Source organism: Pyrus communis, chromosome 5 (genome assembly GCF_041283825.1).
Source record: "Pyrus communis isolate YQ-2024b chromosome 5, ASM4128382v1, whole genome shotgun sequence".
NCBI lineage: Eukaryota > Viridiplantae > Streptophyta > Magnoliopsida > Rosales > Rosaceae > Pyrus > Pyrus communis.
The window spans coordinates 21,717,299-21,730,411 of record NC_142569.1 but is presented as its reverse complement, the minus strand read 5'-3'; positions in this window follow the sequence as shown (position 1 = coordinate 21,730,411).

Sequence of the window (13,113 nt, the reverse complement as noted above, 5' to 3'; positions counted from 1 at the left end):
TCATGGGAAAACTGAAAAACTCGCCGAAAACTGGTTAAATTTTAAACATTCATAACTTCTTCAATACTCAACAAAATCGAGTGATTCAAAAACAAAAATCATACTTTTTGATGTGATGAATAGAATGGTAGCTTTCTCGATGGTTAACTTGCTGTTGTTTTGCTGGAAAATGGTTTGAAAGTGGTTGTCTTGGTCTCATTGAGTTAGCCACTTTCGAGCCGTTTTTCGACAAAACCACGACGATTTAGCAGTAAAAAAAGATACCATTCTCTTTGTCTCGTTGAGAAGTATGATTTTTTATTTTGAATCACTCGATTTCATTGAGTATTGAAGAAGTTATGAACATTTAAAATTTACCCAATTTTCGATGAGTTTTCAAGTTTTCCCGCAGACCAGTCACCTTTTAGGTTATTTTCCTGCCATTTTTGACAACCATTAGGTTCAAAATAGGTATAATCTTGTTCAAAACTTTCCTATCTTCATTTTGATATATTATGGGTCAAATTTGGTTAAGAAATGATTGAGTTATGAAGCTTTGAAAATTGCCCAAACTTTCGGCCAAAAATCTCATTTTCCGGTATGAGCTTCGGGACCACTTAACAGAGTTTATAACAAAATGACCAAAATAATGGATGGTGGACAATCTCAGGGACCATTTCTATTGATTTTCAATCTCAGGAACTGAAGTGATGTGTTATGCAAATCTCAGGGACCATTTTGGCTAAAAAGCCTATTTGGAGAGTAAGTGTAATTGTATTATTTGGAGAGTAAGGATACCATCTTCCTTATGACTACAAATAAAGGTAAAATAGAGTGAAAAATCACACAATAGAATTCTCAAACTCTCTTTTATCTTTGTCTGTTGCTAATGTTCTCCCTCTCTGTTATCTCAATAAAATAGCTAACACAGTATCAAGCACGCTACTGTTGTTGCGCTAAGGAACTAAAAGATTTTCGAGGACAATCTGTTGAGAAGGAATCCCACATTGATGGGAAGAGGGACCTTGCACATGTTTATAAGTAAGTTGGGCTACTCCCCATATTGCCAATTGGTTTTATAGTGGAAACTTTCTTCATGGTATTAGAACTAGGTTATCGCACGTGTGAAGCCTAACGGGTTGACGAAACTGGGTTCAAGATGTGAAGTTCTACCTTGCAACAAATAGTTGAAAAGCCACCATTGAAGAGGCTAAAGACAAATCGGTTAACGAAGCCGACAAGGCAATCTCCATGATTTTCATTAGAAGACATGTGCACGACGCATTGCAGACTAAATACCTCACTACAGAAGGTCCATGCACGCTATGTGCTTCGATCATCAGAAGGATATCTTCTTGCTTGAAGTAAAACACGACTAGCAACATTTACACTTCCAATACTTCAAGTTTGTAAATGAATACAATTCTAAATTTTTTCGAATCCGATCACTTCTCAAATCCTGCAAACAGGCCTTGACTGAACATGATCTTATGGAGAAAACATATTTAACTTACCATGTCACTAATATTGTCCTGCAACAATAATATCTAGTACATAAATTCATCAAATTTTTGGATGTGATCTCTATCTTACTACTTGCTGAAAAGAAAAACTAGCTTTTGATGAAGAAATATCAAGTTAGACCTACTGGCTCAAACTCTAAGCTTGAAGTGCATGCCACAATATTTTAAGGCCACAAGGGATGCAAGAAGTGTCAAGGCCGTGGCAAAAGGCCGAATCCTTAGCCACAAGCCTAAGGTCGATTGATGTTGTGTTCCTTTTAAGTGCAAATATATGGTTTGTATAATGGAGGTAAAAAATGGATGTGGTTTTTGTGTTGTAAGCAAAAATAACTAATCACAAGAAGAATGTAACAGCGAATGATATATTAATTTTGAAACAATGGGATGGGAACAGGGATTTCAAGTTCACCTTCACAAACCAAATTCATGCTTATTAAGTTAGCATGTATTCAACTACCAACCTATTTCCAAAGTTTGTTTTGCATAGATATGATTAGCTATATGATGTGTGGTTTTGATCAAATTCTCATATTCTGCAGCTCAATTAGGATGTGCAACTTCGGTTCTAAATTACGAGCCAATGGGATGCATGAAAACGTCAAAATAACCAAAGAAAATACGTGGCAGGATGTTTGCATAGCATTATCTTCATTCATTCATATGTCTACCAAGATTAAGCATGATGTGTACTATATAACCTTGATCAAATAATTTGTAAGCAACCCTAATGGTGATCAAGAATTAAGATAAACAAACAAATCAAACAATAGAATCCGTGAATGAAACAAGAAGCATATTGATGAATTGATGAATTGAATACTTTAACTTAGAAACATGGATCAATTTAGTAAGGCTAAATCAAAATTTGTATCTTTGAGTTTAATTACACATCGTGTTCGCATAGATTAAAATGAAGATACACAACATGAGTGAAAATAAATTCAAAAGAGGAAACCCTTGAAGCAATTTTGATATTGAACTTCTCCAAGAATAACCTGTTAAGATGAGTTTTCAGTGACGGCGGAAGTGTATGGAACAGCTAAGGTTTTGAGTGGGGCTGAAAATGGAGAAAAAATAGATGGCTAGGGTTGTGAAAATTCATCCAAAATTAAAAAGGTATGTAAAAGTGTTTGAAGGCAAGTTTTTATATGGTAAAAAAGGCTACAACATATTCCAAAGAGATCCCAACAATTTAGCTTTTACTTTGCACGTTTTTTTTTTCCTTATTTGATATCTCCAAAACAGGCTAGCAATCTGTCACGCCCCAACCCGCGAATAAGAACTATTCATGAGTTAGGGTGTGAGCCATATCTTAGCTATACAAATAAATTCTATAACCAAGACATGATGAAAATTTAAAATAATATTTATTTGCAATTAAACTACAATACATCGTATAACAAAATTTTACATAATAAATGCTTGATTTGATCAGTACATAAAATTTATTGAATACACATCATAATAAAAATTAATGCACAAATTACTTCACAACCGAAGGTACCAACAAAATAATAATTCAAATGATTAGTTCTTGTAAATACGTAAAATTGATATAGGCAAATGTGATGGATGAATGCACTCACTCCTTTCTAATCCCGCTAACGCATACCCAGCTTGCACATCCCATACCATGCTTATAGTTATACCACTTAACTCTGAATACCTTATAATATGAGTTAACTCTTGTTCATCCCTTAAACCCAATTTTTAGAATTAAATTCTCACTTTTCACTTTATTATATAGGTACTTTTCCCGGCCCTATTTGTATACTCAGCACTTCCCCCGACGCTTGATACAAGGTTCATTATTTTATATTCAAGGCAGTCTCCAACCCTTGAATATATTCACAACTCAAACACTTTACACAACTCAATTATTTGTCCTTGTTTGCAATGCTTATGAATATGTAATGCATCATATCAAAGCCAATATTCTCATATTATATTCATGCAAATATAAAATGTAAGACAATAAACTCATTTAGCAACCCAAACACATAAATCATCATTCATGCCAAAAATGGTATGAGCAAGAATTAAAGCTAAGTAGGTAAAAGATTATCTTACCATCATGTTATCCTCCTTATTATTTCATTATTTTAATTTTTTTTTTAACTCTTTCTTATATTTTTCTTTTAGTTATTCTTATTCTTTACATGTTTAGTGTGGATAAAATTTCTTTTACTCACACCAACTCTCTTTTATTTTTTTCTCTTAGGGGTTATTGTACAAAATGGTCTTTGAGATTTGCATGATCAATAGAAATGGTCGATAAGATTGAAAATCAATAGATATGGTCCCTGAGATTGTCCACCATCCATGATTTTGGTCATTCCGAAAAAAACGATTTTGGGCAATTTTCAAAGCTTTGTAACTCAATCATTTCTTAACCAAATTCGACCCATAATATATCAAAATGAAGATAGGAAAGTGTAGAATAATATTATACCATTTGGAAGCCCAATGGTTGCCGAAGATGGCTGAAAAATAGCCTGAAAGGTGACTGGTCAGCGGGAAAACTGGAAAACTCGTCAGAAACTGGGTAAACTTTAAATGTTCATAACTTTTTCAATACTCAACCAAATCGAGTGATTCAAAAAAAAAAAAAAAAAACAAAAAAGCTTCTTGACGAGACGAAGAGAATGGTACTGTTTTTGAAGGCTAACTTGTCGTGGTTTGGTCTGACAACGGCTCGAAAGTGGCTAAACATTTTAAGTTTGATGCGAAAATTAAATTAACACACAAATTAAACCCTCTTTTGACAATTGTAGTATTTAAGTAAGTAGGGATCGTTCTTAAACCGGGGATTAGGATGGATTGCTAAACACTTTAAACTGACTCAAATAGATAAAACTAACCTTTAAAACACTTAACTCAACTTAAAAGACTCAAAACAAGTTCACAAGACTCAAAATAAGTTGAAAACACTCAAAACTGCCTAAAAACACAAACTGGGCAGATTTGACTCTAAACACAATTTTGTACAAATTTTGGTTCTAACTTGACTCAAAACACTTGAAAACACAATCTAAAACAAATTTTAACAAGTTAGACACTCTAAAATAAAGGGGGATTTGGTTTTAGACGAAAATAAAGTAAACAAAACAAGAATTTAAACTAGGCAGATTTGCACGAATTTGGTGGAAATAGATGGATGATGGGCTAGCTAGGAGGTCTTTCTCCACACATGACATACTTGCATACAAAACAATCTCCAGTTGCTTTTTCAATGAATCATTAACCTCAACACCCTAAGTTAACATGATACTTATGCCAAGAATTTACTTAACATGATTGTGACTAACAACCTTTACTACTCATGAATATAAGTTCACAACGATTAGGTGAAGCTTCCTTATATTCTAGCATCAAATTTATGCATGCAAATTAAGTGTGCACTCTCAACCCACATACACAAACAAGTTTTAATTCAAATAGATAGGTAAATTGGATTCACAATTCATGAAATCACAACTGGAAGTAATCAAATCATAATGCAAATATAGCCATGGTTTCGAAATTCCACCTAGCTAAGAGGGGATTAGTTCCTCATACTCACTTAACAAAGATTATTGAATTTAAACATTGAAATCACAAGAAAGATTACACCTAAAATGTTCCAGCAACTCCAAGTCGAATGGCATGCACGTCTAGGGCTTTCCTCCTTCTTCCTTGCTGTGGCACAAGGTGTGGGTGATGGTTTTGGGGGTTATAAGCGATGTATTCTTGCTTGGGATGATGAATGATGGCTGGTTATGGTGAAAGGTTGCGGCAGATTGTATATGGAGGTGTTGCGATTGAATGAATGATGTAGAATGGTGTCTAGGGCTTGCGGCAAGGGTTTTCTGGATAGCATCAAGGGTTCCTCCAAATTTGTGGCTGAAAATATGTATATAGAGTCCTAGGGTTAATTAGATTAGGGTTACAACTTAGCAAATTTTATGGATTAGGGCCCTAGGGTTCGACACAAGTAACTTAAATCTACTTAGGAGAGGGTTTGGCCTAATTAATTTCAGAAAAGGATTTGTATAACCCAAATCCACAAGGAATAAGGCCTAACAAATCAGAATCCAAAAGGAAAAAGGTTTAGGAAATTCGTCCAAAATTGGGCCTTCTAGAAACTAAGTGTTTTGTGGCTGATTTTGGGTTTTCTAGAAGAAATAAAAGGGGGAAGGGTGTGGCACCCTTTTAGGGTTAGATAAGGCTTCTAGAAATTAGGTTTTTAGGTCCATTTGCAGTAGGATTAAGGTCGAACAAGATTAGGTTAGGATAAGGTAGGATAAGGTTGGATAAGGTTAGATAAAGTTTTGGATAATGTTTCCTCTTTTGAGCTGATTCCTTATCCTCTTTGTCTTGACTTTAATTTCTTCCTCTTCTTATCAGATTCCTAGCCTTTTGAACTCCAAATTCGTCCATCCATCTTGGCCCACACATGTGCTATCCATTTAGTGCCCAAAACTGCTCCAAAATGCACTTTCTTGGTACTTTAACCCTTTGGATCTACAAACACACGAAAATGACTTGAAATACTACATTAACTAAGAAATAACAACACAAATGCACAAGAACAAGCTAACTAAGTCGCACAAATATGCTCCTATCAAATTCCCCCACACTTAGCTTTTGCTAGTCCTCGAGGAAAACAAACAAACAAAAGAAACAAAACATACAATCTAAACCTTCCAACGTTTGCTCAGGGATTTCCAATGAAACATAACATGTCAAAGATCACCACTCTCATAGATTTAAGCAATCCTTACCCTCAAGCATACTTAATCATAGTCACCATTCAATAGCTCACATTTAATCAATTAAAACAACATTTTGAATGTAGTAACATGCCTTAGAGAATTCCCTCAATTCCTTACCGGATATACTCTCTATTTTCACTCAGATTTTCTGACTGCACTCCATACACTAGGTATATGTGAGAAGATTGATGTAAACATGTAGACGAGCCACTCACATATGTTTTAAATGAAGGAAGCACTTTCTGGAATTATTAACATATATATGTATATGATCTCATGAATGGAACGCCACTACTTAGATGCGAGAACTAGGGATACCATATGCTCAAACCAATTTTAAACTCCCACATATTGAAACACATAACAATCAAGATAGAAGTCTAAGGTTGTAACGGGGCTAAGGTATTGGCTAACAATGAAAAGTAGAGGAAACAAACGTTCTTAAAGCAATAGTGTGCAAAGTAATGAATTAGGCACTTAGAATTCCCTTTAGAATGCAAAAATCAACTTTGAACACCCAAGGGGAAGTCACACAAAACTTAGGGCCATATTCAACCTTTTGGACCCTTTCTTCAACAACCAACACTTGTGAGTTTGTTCTCACTTATTTTCAACTCCTTTTCTTTCTTTTCTTCTTCTTTTTCTTCTTTTTCTTCTTTTTCACATTTTTCACATTTTTTTTCTTTTTTTTTCTTTTTTCCGTGCCTCCTTTGAGACTTTGGAACACACATACACAAAAATCTCTTCCCCCTCACTTATTTTCTGCAAGAATGTCACTCAAAAGGAATTCCTTCTAAGTCATGCTCCACTATACTTCAAGAACAAGGGTATGGAAAGTCCTATTCTAGGCTAGGTAAGGGTGATGTGGTTAACAAAGAAAATAGGCTAAACAAGGTTCAACGAGGTTTAAACCTACAATACAAATGACAAAGGTGGATTCGGCTATCTGGCTATGGTGGTGACTACTTCACAACTTTATCTTCTTATTTGTTATGCTAATCAATTTCATGCTTTGAATGAAATGGGTATGAGTTCTAGTATTTGGAACTATAGTGATGAAATGCATTCTAAGTAGCAACCAAGCAAAGAATAATGAGATCATGCAACGACTTTAGAAAACAAGAATGCACAAATTAATAACTCTCCAAATAAACGTTTAGGCTCAAGTCTTTCAGGGATGTAGCGTTTGTTTGAGTTCCTTCCTTCAAACTTACAAAGACTGATTTTATCCTTTGTGATTACATGTGAATTCGTAAACTATAACTACAACCAAGCATAAACCAAAGAGCAAATCAAAATTTCATCCATGTTTGTAACTCTCTTTAACAATCATGCATTAAAAACCAAATCCTCATCATTGTGTTGGAAGGTACCCTAAGACACAAACAAACACACAAAAACAACTCTTTTTGGCTTTGTCAAAACACATTTTCAATTTTGTTTTTAAATTTTCGGATTTTTACTTCAAAACACACCAAAACAGCTCAAAATGCACTAAAAACACTTAAAAACAGTGAGAAACAACATTATAAGTGATAGGTGATAGAATCCTAAGAATTTGCATAAAAACACTTATTTACCCCCCCCCCCCCCAACACTTAAATCAAACATTGTCCTCAATGTTTCACACAATGACTCACACAAAAGCAAACAAACACAAACAACTAAGCATGATAAAATAAAACAGAAAAGAGAAGGTTTTAGAAACGCAAATCCGGGTTTGGAGTGGAAGTTCCATTTTCTCCTTGTTGAATGCATGGGTTGCCTCCCAAGAAGCGCTTGCTTTAACGTCTTCCAGCCAGATGAATATGCCATGTTAAGCTTCACAAGTACCCACGGCATGGAGGGGTACATCATGCACAACATGCTCCTCGAAATTCTCATAGTAGGGCTTTAACTGATGGCCATTCACTTTGATCTCTTGTCCTGTTTTCAAGCTTTGAACTTGGACTACACCATAAGGAAAGACATTAGTAATAACAAACGGGCCTACCCACTTAGAACACACCTTACCAGGAAACAAGTGAAGGCGAGAATTAAAGAGTAGCACTTTCTGCCCAATGGAGAATGATTTGCCTTGAATCATCTTATCGTGGAAAGCCTTTGTCTTCTCCTTGTAAATTCGAGCGTTTTCATAAGCCTCATTCCTAATTTCTTCAAGTTCATTCAATTGGAGCTTCCTATGAATTCCAGCGGCATCAAGGTCTATGTTGAATGTTTTGACGGCCCAATGCGCCTTGTGCTCCAATTCTACAGGAAGATGGCATGGTTTGCCATAAATGAGCCAAAATGGGGACATGCCCAGGGGTGTCTTATATGCCGTGCAATATGCCCACAATGCATCCTCCAAACGTACGCTCCAGTCCTTCCTTGTTGGGCCAACGGTCTTCTCTAGAATTTGCTTGATCTCCCTATTTAACCTCGGCTTGCCCATTGGTTTGAGGATGATAAGGTGTTGAAACCTTATGCGTGACATTGTACTTCTTGAGCAAAGCCTCAATGGTTCGATTGCAAAAGTGAGACCCTTCATCACTTATGATTACTCGTGGCATTCCAAACCTTGCAAATAGGTTAGTTCTAATGAAATCTGCAACCACTCGAGAATCATTAGTTTGGGTAGCTTTTGCTTCCACCCATTTCGACACATAATCCACAGCAAGTAAGATATAAAGGAAACCATGTGAGGAAGGAAAAGGACCAATAAAATCAATGCCCCAAACATCAAAAATTTCAACAGGAAGTATAACATTTTGCGGCATTTGATCCTTTGCACTTATGTTACCCATTCTTTGGCAACGATCACAAGACATTCAAAAGGTTCTAGCATCCTTAAATAAAGTTGGCCAATAAAATCCACATTCTAAAACCTTAAGGGATGTGCGCTGTGTCCTAAAGTGTCCCCCACATGCATAAGTGTGACATAATGTTAAAATAGAATTGAATTCCATATCATGCACACACTTACATATAATCTGATCCAAGCAATATTTCCACAAGTATGGATCATCCCAAACATAAAACCTAGCATCTTTTTTCAATTTATCACGTTGGTTTCTGTTTAGAGTGTTTGGAACTTGTTTAGCCACCAAATAATTCACCAAATCCGCATACCAAGGCTCACTTGCCTTAATGGATAACAATTGCTCGTCAGGGAATGTTTCTGAAATAGGTAAAGGCTCATCCTCATGTACCATACGGCTTAGGTGGTCAGCCACCACATTTTCACTCCCCTTTTTGTCCTTAATTTCGATGTCAAACTCTTGAAGAAGCAGCATCCATCGAATTAGCCTTAGTTTGGCTTCTTTCTTGGTGAACAAATACTTTAAAGCTGCATGATCAGTGAAAATAATAACCTTAGTACCAAGTAGATATGATCAAAATTTATCTAAAGCAAAGACAATGGCAAGAAGTTCTTTTTCAGTGGTCGAATAGTTTAATTGAGCATCATTCAATGTCCGGGATATGTAGTAGATAACATGCGGCTTCTTGTCCTTTTTTTGGCCTAAAACAGCCTTTAACGCATAGTCGGATGCATTACACATGAGCTCGAACGGAAGGCTCCAATTTCGACTAATAAGCCCATTCCAATTTCGACTAATAAGCCCATTCCTTTAACGCCAAGCCAAGAATTTACTTAACATGATTGTGACTAACAACCTTTACTACTCATGAATATAAGTTCACAACGATTAGGTAAAGCTTCCTTATATCCTAGCATCAGATTTATTCATGCAAATTAAGTGTGCACTCTCAACCCACATACACAAACAAGTTTTAATTCAAATAGATAAGTAAATTGGATTCACAATTCATGAAATCACAACTGGAAGTAATTAAATCATAATGCAAATATAGCCATGGTTTCGAAATTGCCCCTAGCTAAGAGGGGATTAGTTCCTCATACTCACAAAACAATGATTATTGAATTTAAACATTGAAATCACAAGAAAGATTACACCTAAAACGTTCCAGCAACTCCAAGTCGAATGACATGCACGTCTAGGGCTTTCCTCCTTATTCCTTGCTGCGGCACAAGGTGTGGGTGATGGTTTTAGGGGTTATGAGCGATGTATTCTTGCTTGGGATGATGAATGATGGCTGGTTATGGTGAAAGGTTGCGACAGATTGTGTATGGAGGTGTTAGGATTGAATGAATGATGTAGAATGGTGTCTAGGGCTTGCGGAAAGGGTTTTCTAAATAGCATCAAGGGTTCCTTCGAATTTGTGGCTAAAAATATGTATATATAGTCCTAGGGTTAATTAGATTAGGGTTACAACTTAGCAGATTTTATGGATTAGGGCCCTAGGGTTCGGTACAAGTAACTTAAATCCACTTAGGACAAGGTTTGGCCCAATTAATTTTTAGAAAAGGATTTGTATAACCCAAATCCACAAGGAATAAGGCCTAACAAATCAGAATCCAAAAGGCAAAAGGTTTAGGAAATTCGTCCAAAATTGGGCATTCTAGAAACTAAGTGTTTTGTGGCTGATTTTGGGTTTTCTAGAAGAAATAAAAGGGGGAAGGGTGTGGCACCCTTTTAGGGTCAGATAAGGCTTCTAGAAATTAGGTTTTTAGGTCCACTTGTAGTAGGATTAAGGTGGAACAAGATTAGGTTAAGATAAGATAGGATAAGGTTGGATAAGGTTAGATAAGGTTTTGGATAATGTTTCCTCTTTTGAGCTAATTCCTTATCCTCTTTGTCTTGACTTTAATTTATTCCTCTTCTTATCAGATTCCTAGCCTTTTGAATTCCAAATTCGTCCATCCATCTTGGCCCATACATGTGCTATCCATTTAGTGCCCAAAACTGCTCCAAAATGCACCAAAATGCACTTTCTTGGTACTTTAACCCTTTGGACCTACAAACACACGAAAATGACTTGAAATACTACATTAACTAAGAAATAACAACACAAATGCACAAGAAGAAGCTAACTAAGTCGCACAAATATGCTCCTATCAAAGTTTCCGACCAACCACGGCGAGTTAGTGGTAAAGAAAGATACCATTATCTTCGTCTCGTCGAGAAGTATGATTTTTATTTTTGAATCACTTGATGTCGTTGAGTATTGAAGAAGTTATGAACGTTTAAAGTTTACCTAGTTTCTGATGACTTTTCCAATTTTTCCGCTGATGAGTCACCTTTCAGGCTATTTTCCAACCATCTTCGGCAATCATTAGGCTTCCAAATAGATATAATCTTGTTCTACACTTTCTTATCTTCATTTTGGTATATTATGGGTCGAATTGGTTAAGAATCGATTGAGTTACGAAGCTTTGAATTGCCCAAAGAGTTTTTAACGGAATGACCAAAATCATGGATGGTGGACAATCTCAGTGACCATTTCTATTGATTTTCAATCTCAAGGACCATTTCTATTAATCATGCAAATCTCAGGGACCATTTTGTATAATAATCCTTCTCTAAATGACTCCCTCTCACCACTCTTTTTATTTTAAAATTCTCTCCAAACCTTCCTAAACCTCTTTAGTTTTCTACAACCCGTCATCCTTCTCTTTCTTTGAATTCTTTTCTTTTTTTTTCACTCACATGTTGCTCCTCATTCTTTTCTTTCTTTTCTTACTCACAACTCCCTCTTTGAATTCTTTTCCTTTTTCATTCCAAGAAGCAAGCAATAAAAATTGAAGATATTGGCCACAGGTTGGCCAAGAAAGGCAGCTTAACCGTACATCAGCTGCTTAAACTAATGCACAAATCAACATATAGATTGGATTGTCATAAATTGTGGATATTTATAGAACAAATGATGATAAATAACTTTTATGAAGGAAGTGTTTCTATTTAAATGTTTGAAGTTGGAGTTTTGAAACTCCAAACATGACTATAGGATTTTCTACGGATTTTCAAAACCTTGGTAGTATTTCAAAGATCTAGAACGAATGGGCAGTTGGATCTTCTTGGGATTTTGCTATAGTGTGGTAGAGAGGATAAAGAACAACTTCTTTGAAGAAAATATTTTGATCTCAGTAAGAGAAAAATAAGTTTTGAAGCTCACAATAGATCTAACTGGTTGGCAGACAAGTGATGAACAATCACTATTTACACTTGAGTTTCTGAAGCTCACACCAAAAGGGTAGACCGTTGCTCCTAGGCTTGATTTTTAGCGAAGGGAGAGGCCTCTTTCCCTGACCTTTTGTAGCCTTGCCACTGTATAAATCTATGAAATATATGAGTTATCAATATAGCAGAAGCCCACCCAAGAAAAGAAATCTAAACCCGAAGCATGATTTCCTTAGTCTCAAGGCTTCTAACTTCAAGAATAAAGGTAAAGGTCAAATCATCAAGCTTCTACTAATTTTGATATGTGTTATCTATGTGGTTCCAAAGAATATTGATCTCATGTGTGATGAGCTTCTCCTCAAGCAATTTTTAGTATCATTCACGTTGTCAGAAGATTGAGACAAACTTTGCTCAAGTAGATAATCTCGAAGATACCACCATGGAAATTACTAATTTTTAGAGTGGCCCTATTTCTTTTGGTTTAAGTTTTGAACAATTTTCTTTATTTCGGATTATTATTTCTTAATTAATTAATTGAAGGAAAGGAATTTGAATTTTTCCTCATAGATGTGACCAATTCAATTAATTTATTTTTGGGTATGTCTTGTGGGGATATTAGTTGTCTGGCAGATAGTGCAACTACGCACACCATCTTGCGCGACAGTCACTATTTTACTAACTTTGTCCTAAAAATTCAGGTTTGACAACCCTTTTAGGCCTATCCTACTTGATTAGGGGTATGACACTACTTCGATAGTGTTGTCCAATGATACTGAATTAACCATTAAAGAAGACCTTTACTTACCTTGTTCCGGAAGAACGTTGTTGAGCTTT